A 13,606-nucleotide genomic window follows, 5' to 3' on the forward strand; every position below is an offset into this window, starting at 1 on the left:
CTAGGTGTCAGTTTCCTTTCCCAGCTTAGGGAAGTTGTTAGCTATCATATCTTCAAATATGTCCTCTTTCCCTTTCTCTCTCTCTTCTCCTCCTGGGACCCCTATAATGCAAATGTTAGTACACTTGCTGCTGTTCCAGAAGTCTCCTAAACTGTCCTTACTTTGTTAAATTATTTTCTTTCTATTCTGCTTCAGTGTTTTCCACTACTCTGTCTTCCAGTTCACTAACCCATTCCTCTGTAGTTTCTAATCTATTGTTGATTCTTTCTAGTGTATTTTTTATTTCAGTTATTGTATTCTTCAGCACTGTTTGCTTCTTCTTTATATTTTCTAACTCTTTCTTAAACTACTCACTGTGATCATCCATTTTCCTCCCGAGTTTGTGGACCATCTTTCTTAACTTGAATTCTTTTTTGGGAATACTTATCTCCACTTCACTTAGCTCTTCTTCTGGGTTTTTATCTTGGTCCTTCATTTCAAAAATATTTCTCTGTTGCCTCATTTTGCCTGATTCTCTGCTTTTATTTCTATGTATTAGGAGGTCAGTTATATATTCCAATATTGGAGAAATGGTCTTATGTAGAAGGTGTCTTATGGGGTCCAGCAGCACATGTCCCTCTGTTCACCAGAGCTATAGGCTCTATGGGTACCCTTTCTGTGGGCTGTGTGAGTCCTTGTGTTGGGGCAGGGCTGACCACTGTGGGCATGCTGGTAGGCATGACTGGCCCCCAAACCAGTTGGTTGCCAGGTCCTACCTAGTGCAGAGGCAGCTGGCTGATTGTGGATGGGGCCAGATCATGGCATGGCTGGTTGCAAGAACTGGGGAGTCCCATTTCTGGTGCTGACCCACTGGTGGGGGGCTGGACCCCTGCACTAAAAAGCCAGAGGGAGGATTCCAAAATGTTACTTGCCAGCACCATCGTCCTCATGGTAGCATGAACTTCCAAAAATGACTGCCAACATCTATGTCTCCCATATGAATCCCAGTTGCCTCCTGCCTCTCCCTGAGGCTCTCCAAAATCAGCAAGTGGGTCTGACACAGGCTACTTTCAAATTACTGCTTCTGAAGTGGGTCCCAGAATGTGTGAGTTGTTGTGTGCACCCTTTTTAGGAGTGGAGTCTCTGTTTCTAACAACCTTCTGGCTCTCCTGAAAGTAAGATCTGCTGGCCTTCAAAGCCAAATGTTCTGGGGGCTTTTGTTCTCATTGTAGGACCGCTGGGCTGGGGTGCCCATTGTGAGACTCTGACCCCTCATTCCTTGGGGAAAACTCTGCAATTGTGGTTATCCTCCTATTATTTGTGGGTTGTCCACTGAGGGGTACACCTATACCACAACTCCACCCCTCCTACCTATCTCGTTGTGGTTCCTTCTTTACATCTTTAGTTGTGTAAGATTTTTCTGCTTGTCTTCAGGTCATTCTCATCAATAGTTGTTCTGTAAATAGTTGTAATTTTGGGGTACCAGTAGGAGGAGGTGAGTTCAGGGTCTTCCTACTCCACCATCTTGTCCACAGTCCCCACTTCCACCCATTTTGACAAGCAAGTACACTATTAGGATTTTTCTAGAGAAATGGCTCTCAAAGTGTAATTACTGGGACAGGCATCACCAGGGAATTTTTTTGAAATGCATATTCTCAGCCAACCCCCAATCCTCTTGAGTCAGAAGCTCTGGGGGGTGGGCTCAGCACTTCATTTTTTACAAGCCCTCCAGGTGATTCTAATGCACTCTAAAGCTTGTGAGCAAGAAGCAGAATTCATTTCCAGTCCCAGGCATCACAGGTGATTTCAGCTTCAGGAGAGTTCACACCTGGCAACTGCATTCCTGCCATTTAGCCTTCCTCACTGATATCACTGTGGCACGGCCACCCCTCTCCCCAAAATATTATTTACTGACTTTAAGCTTTCCAAAATTTGCAATTTAAACTTCTCCTTGGAGTGTGAATATTAGCATAGATTTCTCATAGAATGCAAATGTTGCTAGTCGGATGCATTTCAAAGCTGAAAAGTCCTCACACCTGTCATCCAATTAGTAAAATGCTTTTACCGTAATACAGGCAATCCTATATGAATCTCGTCAGCATTCTTAAAACAAAAGAGTTACTTGTCTGAAAATGACTGTATGGTGGGGAGGAATGGTGGTGAAGGAAAGAATGTATATAGTGAATGTAAATGTGTGTGTATAAGGTAACTGTCTTAGGCAAATATCTCACACAAAGATTATTTAGAGACTACTTTGTTTCTGTTGAATAACAACACCTCTCCTCTCTAAAACGCTTATGATAAGGTCACAATACTTCACCTTGGCTTTCATGGTTCCCTGGAATCATTGCTCAGTACAGCCCTCTACACTCTGTTTTCAAGCCATCCAGAGGCTTTTTTCCACATCACCATGGACTTCTTGGCCTGTCTGCTTTGCTCTCATGTGCCCACATGGACCTCTTCTCTGAAGATTCCCCCAACCCCTCAGTCGGAATAAAGTCTTCCTACTCCATCTCCTTACTCAACTGGCAAAGATGAAATAAAATCTTAGTACTCACTGTTGGCAATAATGTGATGAGAGAAGCATTTCCATACACTTCTCATGGGATGTAAACGGGAGCAACTTTTCAGGAGAGTCACTGAGTAATATATCCAATGACCCAGTAAGACTACATTTAAGAGTTTATCCCAAAGAAATGTTAGGAAAATAATGTTCATTTTTTAGGGAATCTGTCCAATCCATAGACCACCATCCTCTGTTCTTTGGTAACTGGCTCCTGTGCGTACTGGGGATTTGGCATAAAGGTTGAGAGCAAATTTTGGAGCTGGCCACCTGGATTTGAAGCTGGCTCTGAAACACGACACCTCTGTCACACTGGGCAAGCAACTTAAATTCTCCGATCCGTGGTGTTATCACCCATTTAAAATAATGACATTAGTGCTCTCTCTCCTGTGCAAAGGTAATGTGAGATGCCCCATGGTGAGCACTTGGCCCAGTGCTGGCATCTGGTTCCCACACAGGAACTGTGAATTAGTGTTGCCTTATGACTTTATGCCTCTCTGAAGCCAACTGGACCAAGGTGATGCACATAACAGAAGCTGGAGCTACCAGACTATTCTCCTGGGAGTTTGGAATTGTGATTGAGGGTCAGGTAGAGAGTCTGTCTGTTACTGGAAGCATAACATAAAACATATTCTTACATGTGGACTCAGAATCTGTGAAGACTCTTTAGAGAATAAGAACTTTTACAGCACAACAGCAGAGGCAAGAAATGGTGAGAGTCCTGGGGACTTCCCAAGCCTCGGCTCTGCTCTCTACTGGAAGCTTGGCTTTATTTCCATCCTTGGGTTTTAGGAAACACTAAATTCCTTCTACTGAGTAGATTAGCATGGTGATTATTGTCTATCTGGTCCAGTTTTTGCCTTCTTCTGCCTTGCTCTGTGCCTTGAGGATCAACAATGAGATTGTGGTCATCCAGGGTCACTGGCCCTTGTGACCACACCCTGTTACCTTATGATTTCATCTTTGAGTTTTTTGGGTTTTTTTTTTTAATTAAATTCTCAATTCTATCACAGTGTTCTATGGCATAAGGGATATTCATGGGATTTTCTTTTATTCCCTGAGTTACCGTATTCTTCTAGACTAGGTTGTCTTTTCTTCTTATGTTTTCTCCTCCTTGCAGTGTATTTATAGTTGCCATGGGGTTTTCTTTGTCGTATCATGGTTATCATGAGACACTTGTCCAGAATTTCTATTTGATCTGCTACAGTGTGAGAGAGTGAGTTCCCCTTAAGTTCCTTTCCACTGAGACCTATTCGTATCCCTCTAAATGACAAATGGGCATTCCAGGTCCTAGCAGGTTGTTTGTTTTTAATTTTGTTTTTGCTTTTGTTTTGGTGAACCTGGAGAGCTCGAGTGGAGTGGCTGAAAGAGAAGGAAAGAGGGGACTTACTTGAGGCTGCGAGCAGCCTTTCTTAAATGGGGATCTTTAATGTCTCTGGATTTTGATAGATGACTGTTTTAAACCGGCGTTTGAGACATCTGTGTAGTGGTGGCGTGTTCTATCACCCTGGCAGATAGTCTGAGTGCTCCCCATTCCTGGGGGAGCCCTGGAGCCTGTCCTCCCTCAGGGAGGGTCATCTTCGGTTGTTCACTTCTCATTTAACTCTTCTATTTCCCCAGTGAAAAGAGAAAATGGAAGAAGTCCTTTGCTTCACTTCTCTCCAGTTTGAGGATGATGAATGGGAATCTTAGGGCTTTTGTAGACTCTCTGTGATTAAGATGCTATATCTGCCAAAACTTTTCCTTTCCTCCTGGGCATGCACAGACTACATTTCCTAGCCTCTCTTGCAGTTAAGGGGGGCCATGTCTCAGAGGTCTTCTGACCAGGTGAGGTCAGCCACTTCCAAGATTATTCCATAACAACTTATCGTTTGTGATTTTCTAACTTTCTTCTCCTTAATGGAGAGGACTCTGAGACCTTAGAGGAAGAAGGATCCATAGATGGAAAGAGCCTGGAAGTTACCTCAATGGAGTAACCATGTTGGTGTGTAATGAGCAAGAAAGCAGCATGTAACACGTAAAACTCTGAGGTTGTATCACTGCATGTTTCAACAATTACCCTACCCTGAAGAGTATACTCACCAGTATTGCTTCTTAAATCTTGGAGCTGTGGTTCAGAGATATGCCACGTCTCACTATAGTATTTTAATTATTTCCTTGCTGCCACTTGGGGAAATCTGGGGCATTCAATTATTTTCCCTTTCTTTATTTTATTCTACTGGTGATCTACTTTTTGTTTAGTGCTAGTTTTTACTAGCTTTTATTCATTTCATTAAAGATCTTTTGTAAACCCATGTCAAGCAGACATTGTTACCTGAAAGTGATTCAGCATATTTTAAAAAATCTATTATAACCATTTTCCCATTCTATCTTGCAGTATATGTAGGTAATTACAAGACTGTTTCTTTTCCAGACTGTAAGTTTCATGGATTCAAGAATGATGACCTAGTTTTATGGTGACTCTCGTGGGTACCACAGCAGCTGGTTCATAGTAGGCACCCAATATTTTTGACTAATAGGTATACTTGTCATCTGTAAGACAGGATGACTGAGTCCAGAATTTTGTCTGCAAGCTGCAGCTGAAGGTAAATATAAGTGGACTCGGCACTGAGAGAAAACAGAAGTATAAGCTGCAAATAAATCTTTCAATGACCATACAGATGATTCTGCCAAAGAAGCTCAACAATTCATCACTTTAACTGCAATAAGAAAAAGTAAGCACAATCTACTGAAGTGCCAGATTCCTTGTCAATTATGTAGAAATAATCAACAAATCTACTTTGGGAATATCAACAGAAACCCAGTAAAATTTTGGAACTGTTAATGTTGCTCAAACACAGGCATGTCAGCTTTGCTGCCTATTGACACACACATTGTAAGATACAAGTCTCTCAATAAACCTTCAATGATATAATCCAAATTTTCCTTTAAAGGGTGCAACCTTATTACTTTTGAAATACATTGGTACTTTTTAGCACTTAACTGAAAATTCTAAAAACCAACAGACCCCTGGAGGAATAATGAGATGTGTAAATGGGACCAAATGGGTGATTGCCATCTTTTGTCTTTTCCTGGGCTTCCTGAGTTAGTCTGTCCAAAATCCCCATCCATGCACAGAAGTCCAAGGCCATGGCTGGTAGTCACTCAAATCTAAAAATTAGGCTGAATATAAAGCAAGATCTTCCTTCATTCCCTTTTCCTACCTATATATCTATCACTCCTTCATGAAGTAGAAAATATCATTTCCTACCAGCTGATATTCCTAACTTCACCTCTTCTCTGAGCTCTAGATCCAACTGAATACTGCATGTCTCCAGGGGATGCCCCATAGGCACCAGAAGTGAAGTGCATAAGACAAAACTCTTGACTGCCACCATCTCTGTCCTATCCTAAACCCACCTGGGGGGGGGTGGCCTTACCATCTTAATGTCCCACACTTAATCACATTGCAATACAGGGAACCATTTTTGATTCCTTACTCTCTTTATTTATCTCTTCAGAAGATCCTGTCATCACTTCCTCTGAGGTATATTTCTCTACATCTCTTCTTTCACAGAATAATCTTGGTCATCACCGCATCTCACCTAAGCCCCAGCAGTAGCTTCCTAATCAGTTTCCTTCTTCTATAGCATTTACTGCCAGTCTATCAACAAAATACAGCCAATGCTATATTTTAAAAACACACATCAAATCAAATTAGCCTCTCCTTATGAAAGCCCAAAAGGCACTAAATAATTTCACCTGTGTTGCTCTCCATCCACATCCATCCACATTCCATATCATTTTCCTCCTTCAACATTTCCTTTTAGTGATGATTGTCATCCTTTTAGTTGCCCCTACATGCCAAGACCTTTTCCTTGCATTTGGCTCTTGCATGTGCCATTTACCTCCTGTTAGATGTTTTCCCCCCTTTGAAATGGCTAGTTCCCTATTCTTCCCATCTCACTTTACATGTTACCTCCTCACAGAAGAATTCCCAGATTGCCCTCATTTATCTTTTCCACTTGGGACACTGTTTTGTTCACTCAGTGTCTTGTATAATGCTTGACACTTAGTCAGTGCTTAATAAATATGATTTAAATAAATGAATAAATGATTAACAGAATTTCTTTACATGAGAGAGCCACTGTAATTGAGATGATACTTGTATATGCTGTTCCTTGGCAATTTATAAGTCAACTGTCACCCAAGCTTTATAGTGAAACAGGTGGAGTTTTTCATGAAGCAAAGAGTTATTTTTGCTCCCCAAAGGGAGAAAAAATCAGGACTAATTCTGGCAGAGAAAGTGCTAGTAAGGTCAATTTAACAAAGGGAGAGAACAGAAATAGCTAACAGGAGGGGTTGCTTTATCTATTGTGGACTAGACGTGAGCTCCTTCTTGGTCCCTACTGTAAAATCTACCTAGCTCACTAATGCATTTTGAGAATATCAAGAAGTGCTAAACCTTGCATCTAGATTCACATGGATTAAGCCAGTGTTTGGAGCCACCTATGAAGCCTGATCTCATAGACAAAGGAACCAGAGAGTGAGGGAGATGGTGACATCCTTACAACCATGTGAAAGGAAAGGATTTTTAGAACAAGGTACAAAATGCAAAAAACATAAAAGAAAACTTGATACCTTTGAATACATTGAAATTAAAATTACTTTTAAAACCCACATGAACAAAAGGAAAAGACAAGCCACAGATTGGAAAATGCATTTACTGTGCATATCACCAACAATGTTTTAGTACCCAGAGTATATAAAGAACGCCAACATTTCTCCTTGGAGAACAATTCCACAATATCTGGTAAAGTTGAAGATATTCATATCCAAAAACATAGCAATTCCATTGTAGTGTGAGCCTCTGAAGAACACTTATATGTGGAAAAATGGATAAGGATGCTCTTTGCAGCATTGTTTGTGATAGTGAAAAACTGGAAACATCCTAAGAAAATGGATAAATAAATTATGGCAAAATCAGACAAAAGAAAACTATAGAGTATTTATAAAATTTTAAAACATGCCTGCCAAAACTATGTACCATTTATAGATATGTGTATTAAAAATATGAAAACATGCATGAGAATAAAAAACATCACATTCATGAGAATGGTTCTTTCTGGAAAGGAAGGCAAAGGAATGGAATCAGCAAATCTGAGGAAAACAATGATGATCTATGAGTGGAAGGGGCATCCATGGGGGCTTGTTATGTTTGCACTAAAGTCATTTGCATATGTGTAAAGTCTCTAAAAAGTACACTAAAAATGTTAAAACTTAGGAAATAAATATAAAGAGAAAAAAATGGAATAAAGTAAGATGAAACCTGGGCTGAGATTAACAAACAAAACCCACACTGTATACTACCACCCACATGGCAAAAAATTATTCTAACTCTAGGACATTTATTGAAATAATCACCTAAACTGTTTTCTCAGTTGTAGGGAGGTAAGTCCTGGCATGCAGACCATGGCACTGCATAGAGTCAAAACTTTCAGAACCCCCCATTTTGGGGGTTTCAGCAACTATTGCAACCCCTCTGCTTACCCAGGGAGGAGCAGAAATCAGCCTCTGACTCCACCTCCTGCAATGTAGATGGCAAGAGGGGTGAAGTAGCTTGCTTGGTGGACATATTTCTGAGTTAGTCTGACAGAAGAGGCATAAAGTGCATCTCTAAAAGCAAATGAAATTATGTCGTAAACAGGTAAAAGCTCTGGATGGGGCACAGCAAGCCCAGTGAATCACTCCAGGCTGCTCTCTTTGCCTAAAATAATCCAGGATCTTTTCTGCTGAAGGAAGCCATGAATTTTTCTGTTCCCCAAGCAGCAAGAGTGCACCTCCACCCTGTTGGCTGTGAGAAAACCTCCTAAGATAGACGGGAGGGGAAAATAAAATAGAGCAAGAATTTGGACTCTGAGGAGAAAAAATATGGGTCATGTTTTTGTCTCATTCTGCTCATCTTTGGAGAAACGAAATTCACTTTGAATCAACTAGGGATTTAACCTCCTTGTAAGGAGGCCAAGATTTTATCATAATATAAAACCTGACACAATTACAATTGAATTTAAACCAGAGGTGTTTTGGTCTTTATTTTTCCCGGAAGCTCTGACAGATGCTAGTGCCCATAAGAAATGAGCAATATAAAAAGACATTCTTTCTTTACAATAGATCAGGAAGCATTGCTTCGCTTCCTCATCTTTTCCCAGTAGCCAGTAACCTTGGCAATTCTTGAGCAATGGGGGCTCATCCTGGGGGCACCCCAACTCTCCAGGAAGACATTCAGACTCATGTGCCTCTTTTGCTCAATTCCCGATGGCCAGGGTAAATGGGACCTGGATCCCCAAAGAAGTGTTGTCACTACCCCAACTTCCGGAGTCTAGAGACAGGAAACTTTCATGGTGGTGAGTACCATGTCACCCCTGCCTTCCACAGAGAGTGGCAGGCTGTGATATCTCCATTTAGAAACAGGTCACCCAGATTGTGATGACATATATCTACATTTCAAACTACTTCCAGCAAAGCCTGTGTAATCTAAATGAACGTGACACCCTTGGGGAAGATAATTCCTCGATGTGAGTACACTCCAGCGGTAGTTAGTTGACATTTATTCAGAAGACCACACACCAGAGATGGCATCCACAAGGCTTCAGCTAGCTGGATCTCTGATCAACCCAGAAGTGTGCTAATTAGCGTCATGAATGTTATAAATGGATTGTCATTGGTGACATCAATAGTTTGTTAATAAGCATAATGGGTATCAGATATGGGCTTTCCTTGGTGAAAATGACAATCTTCAATATACAAGGATGGGTTAGAATATGGCAAATATATCCCTACTCTTACATGAACAGAGAATTTTAAAAACTCTAGCACACCTCCTACCCTTAGTAATAGCTCCCTATGTTTAATTCCTACTTCGTCCTGGGTTGCTGGTTTAGAAGATTCTAAAGATTCTGTATGCCACAGAATATTTCACATTTGCCTTAAGTGAAATTTTCATACCAGGTGATTTGGGAGTGGACAAAAGGACAGAGAACCAGGATTTCGTTAAGTTTATAGAACTTTGGGCTTGCTTGCTTTAGATTTTAGATGTATGGAAGAATGCTGTTTGAGACTTGTTTTCCTTATAGCTCATTAGAGATATAGGGAGGGAAATAGCGAATCTTACCATCTCTAATACTAAAATGAAGCTAGTTGTGCATAGCCAATTAGGTTTAAGTCAGCTTTTAGTATAAGGACTAAGGCAGACTCAAATAATGACTCAAAGAGAAAGCAGAATTGGAAAAGATCGACATATGTAATTGGTCAATAAATGACTGATGGGAAAAGAGAGTTAGAGACAGGGGGACTTATAGGGACAAAGAGAAGTAAAAAAAGAAAAATAATTGAAGGTACCAACCCAGAATGGGAATGATAGGAAATATGGAAAACAAATAGGTAATATGAAAATATATATTCAAAGCTTGGGAATAAGATAAAATCATGACCGCACATCCTTTCAATGTCAGAGGAATATTGTCTAGCCAGAAGTCCCCAGGATTATTTAATTTTCTGGGAGAAGGTACCTTTGTTTGATTAGCTATTTCCCTTGATTAGGAATTGTAATCTTTGAAGTTAAATGTTAACTTTAGATTTTCTCTGATACAAACGCAAATGATACCTGAACACTAGAAATGGTAATGCCAAAATGACCATTTTTATTACTTATATTTTCACCATTTTACCAGTTTTATTGCCCTGAAGGAAGTAGACAAATTTTGTATCTAAATTTAACAATTTTTTCCAGGAGTAATTCTTTCAGGGCCTATATAAAATGAGATTTTCAAATTTTCTTTGAATCAGCTTTAACATCCTGCTGGTTCCCTCATTAATGAATTAAATAAATCTTTGATATGATCATCATGTTTTAATTTTATTTTAATTATACTTGTGTATAAAGTTGGAAGAGTTGCCAACACATTTATATGTAGCTTCCAATGGCTCAAAGAGCCAAGAGACAGATTGTTGTCTTATTATTGCTCTCCAAATACCTACAGGGAAAGATATTACATGTTCTCTTTGGGTGGAAATATTTTCATTCGCATTTCACAAAGAAGAAAACTGAGCTTGAAGAGGTGAAGTACATTTGCCTTCATTAAAAATACCAGAGTGTGTACTCAGAAGGATGCCTGAGTCTTTTACCCAAGTTATACAACCTTTAGATTCCATGAATAGAATTAGAAAATGAAATTAAAGAGTCGCCACATAAACACACTTCTATGTGAAGCAGCCTCTTAGTGCAACTGCTCTGTGTTGCTCCAGGCACTTTGCAGAAGCTTCTAGTGCTGTCTAGCAAAGACTTCTGCTGCCTGAGGCTAATTTTCCTTCCTCTGTGAGATGATCTGCATTCTTATCAAGAAAGCACGTTTTTATGGGCTCCTCCTACAGCTCTCTCCTAATAGCCTGATAAAATAATCTTGGCTTTGGTTCTAACTAGGGCATTTGGGGGAACAACGCAATTACTATTGCAATTTTGGAATTGTCAGCGAATGAAAGAAAATACATCCAAGAAGAGCAAAATGTTCTAAAACCAACATTCTCCCTGTTTTGAGACCAAGGTTTTAAAAAGTTACATATTCCTCATTTTTTCACTTTCTTTCTTCCTTTAGAACTTGCAGATTAATTTTCATAGACAGAGAGAGGACAGGGAAGTCAGAACTTCAACAAGACTCCCAAAGAGGAGAGAGATACTGAGAAAGGACCCTTTTATTATCAACTCATCCCATTTGTTGTATTTTTCTGGGCGTACTGCTAGATATATCCACTTATGGAATTTAGGGTCTATTTATAAAGACAACGTGAACATAGAGCAGATAGTTCAATCATTCAGTATGAAATGTTGTGAGACAGACCCTAAATGTTATAGAAATTCAGAAAGATGTGGGTGGGGTGGGGCAGGGGAAACCAGGTCATCTGTCAACACAGGTAAGTGTGAATGTAGAGATCAAAGTCCCTGGGGGTCGCCAGTAATTTGTAATGTGGCCAAGCAAGAAATAAAGATTTTCAAGGGCAAGGTAGATCTGTTTACAGAGTTTGTCTTATGTAATAATAATAATAATAAAGTCCTATTTATTGAGTTCTTACTTTTTGCCAGGTATAGTAAGTAGCAATTCACACATATGTCATGTGTATTTAATTTCATTTGGTCCTCAGTCTGTGAGATAGATAAAATTACACCCATTTTACAGATGAGAAGACTGACATGCTGCCCAAGATCTTAACCAGGGGTTCCTGAGTTCATTCCCTGTGTGTGTTCATGTGGAGGGGGGACAGTACACGTGTGCCTGGGTGGAGATGGGACAATCAATCCCGTGGTGAAGTTGCAAGGCACTGAGGAACAACAGGCGTTAGAGAATAACTTTGGATTTTTTTCTTCTGTCCATGGTGTGATGAAATCAGGATGCAGAATAGAAAAGCAGAGAGAGGGAAAGGAGAACCTGGATTGTAATTCTTTTCAAAAGATTAGTTCCTTCTATTTAAAAAAATATGTCTTTATTGCCTTCATATAGTTATATGCTTTATAATTTTTGTTTTAATTATAAATTTTGGTTAAATGTAAACCAATCATAAAGAGTTATTTGGGAAATTGCTGTATAATTTTAAAAGATTTTAAATACTTTTTTTGGTCCTAGTAATGCTGTGAGAGGGGAAGGGCAGGGATCACTTCCTCCTTTGTACAGAGGAGGGAAATGAGGTAGAAAGTTTCAATGTCCCTCTTTCTCTGTCCTCAGTGGCCATGAACAACATCACTACTTGTCCACTAGAGTCAAACAAACCAAACATTTAAAAATTGTCTTTTATATATAAAATAGATAACTAATAAGGACCTACCTTAGAGCACAGGGAACTCTGCTCAGTACCCTGTAATGACCTATGTGGGAATGGAGTCTAGAAGAGAGTGGATATATGTGTACGTATAACTGACTCACTTTGCTGTACAGCAGAAACTAACCCAACATTGTAAATCAACTACACTCCAATAACATTTTTAAAATATAAAGATAAAAATAAAAATCACCCTTGAGTCCTCTCTTTTCCGTATGGTCTCACTCCAATCAGCCACCATGACCAACAGCCGTCCATCGCTTTAATAATGATGAAATGCAATGCCTCCACCCTCTGTCTAGATCGATTGTGACACCACCGTTACTCTCCTCCAACAACCCGAACTGACCATCTTGCCTCCAGTCTCACTAACAGCCAATGCCTTTCACCACTACGGCCAGTGGGAGTTTTATGAAATGTCCATCTGGTGCTCTCTTAGCCACCACATCAAATGATTGGGGCTTTTTATGAGTAAATACAAACTCCTGGGTAGAGCATGCAAGGCCCTTCATAGTCCAGCCCTCATGAAACCCCAATGTCATATTCCTTGCTGTTTGCCGTCTGCTCACCAACCCTTAGTCATACATCCACCCCGTGCACCGTATCTTCCAGATGCACCAAATACTTCCTGCTGGCCCCAGAGACCTCACCCTGGAAATCTTCCCGTGTATTGTTCTGTGTGCCTGGAATACACTTCCTCCTTGTCCACGCAGGTCTTTGGATTTCACCTGCTACGCCTCCTTCCCCAGAAAGCCTTTCCAACTCCCCCAGACTAGAATCAGATGACTTTCTGAATATACTTAACCATGTCATAGCACTCACTACTCTCGCACCATGCTGTTTTCCTGTTTGTCAATCTCATCGCTAGACTCCAAAGATATCATCACATACTTCTGTTCCTCTGCCATCCATTCCTTTCATACCTCTTAAGATACATTAAGATACATATACATCTTTATACATTAAAAGGGCTTTATTGGGTAGAGCCTTCAACTGGGCTCTAGGGAACAAAAGACATATAAAATCTGTTTCTTGTCCTTGAGGGAGTTTTTTAGGAAACTTGAAAAAAGAAAAATTTTTTCAAAGAAAAATAACATGTACCAGATGTAGTAAGTTTAATGACGGCTCCACAAAAGATATGTCCACTCAGAACGTGCTCTTATTTGGAAAAAGAAAGGGTCTTTGCAGATGTAATCAAGTTAGGGATCTTTAGATGAG

Source organism: Hyperoodon ampullatus (genome assembly GCF_949752795.1).
Source record: "Hyperoodon ampullatus genome assembly, chromosome: 10".
NCBI lineage: Eukaryota > Metazoa > Chordata > Mammalia > Artiodactyla > Ziphiidae > Hyperoodon > Hyperoodon ampullatus.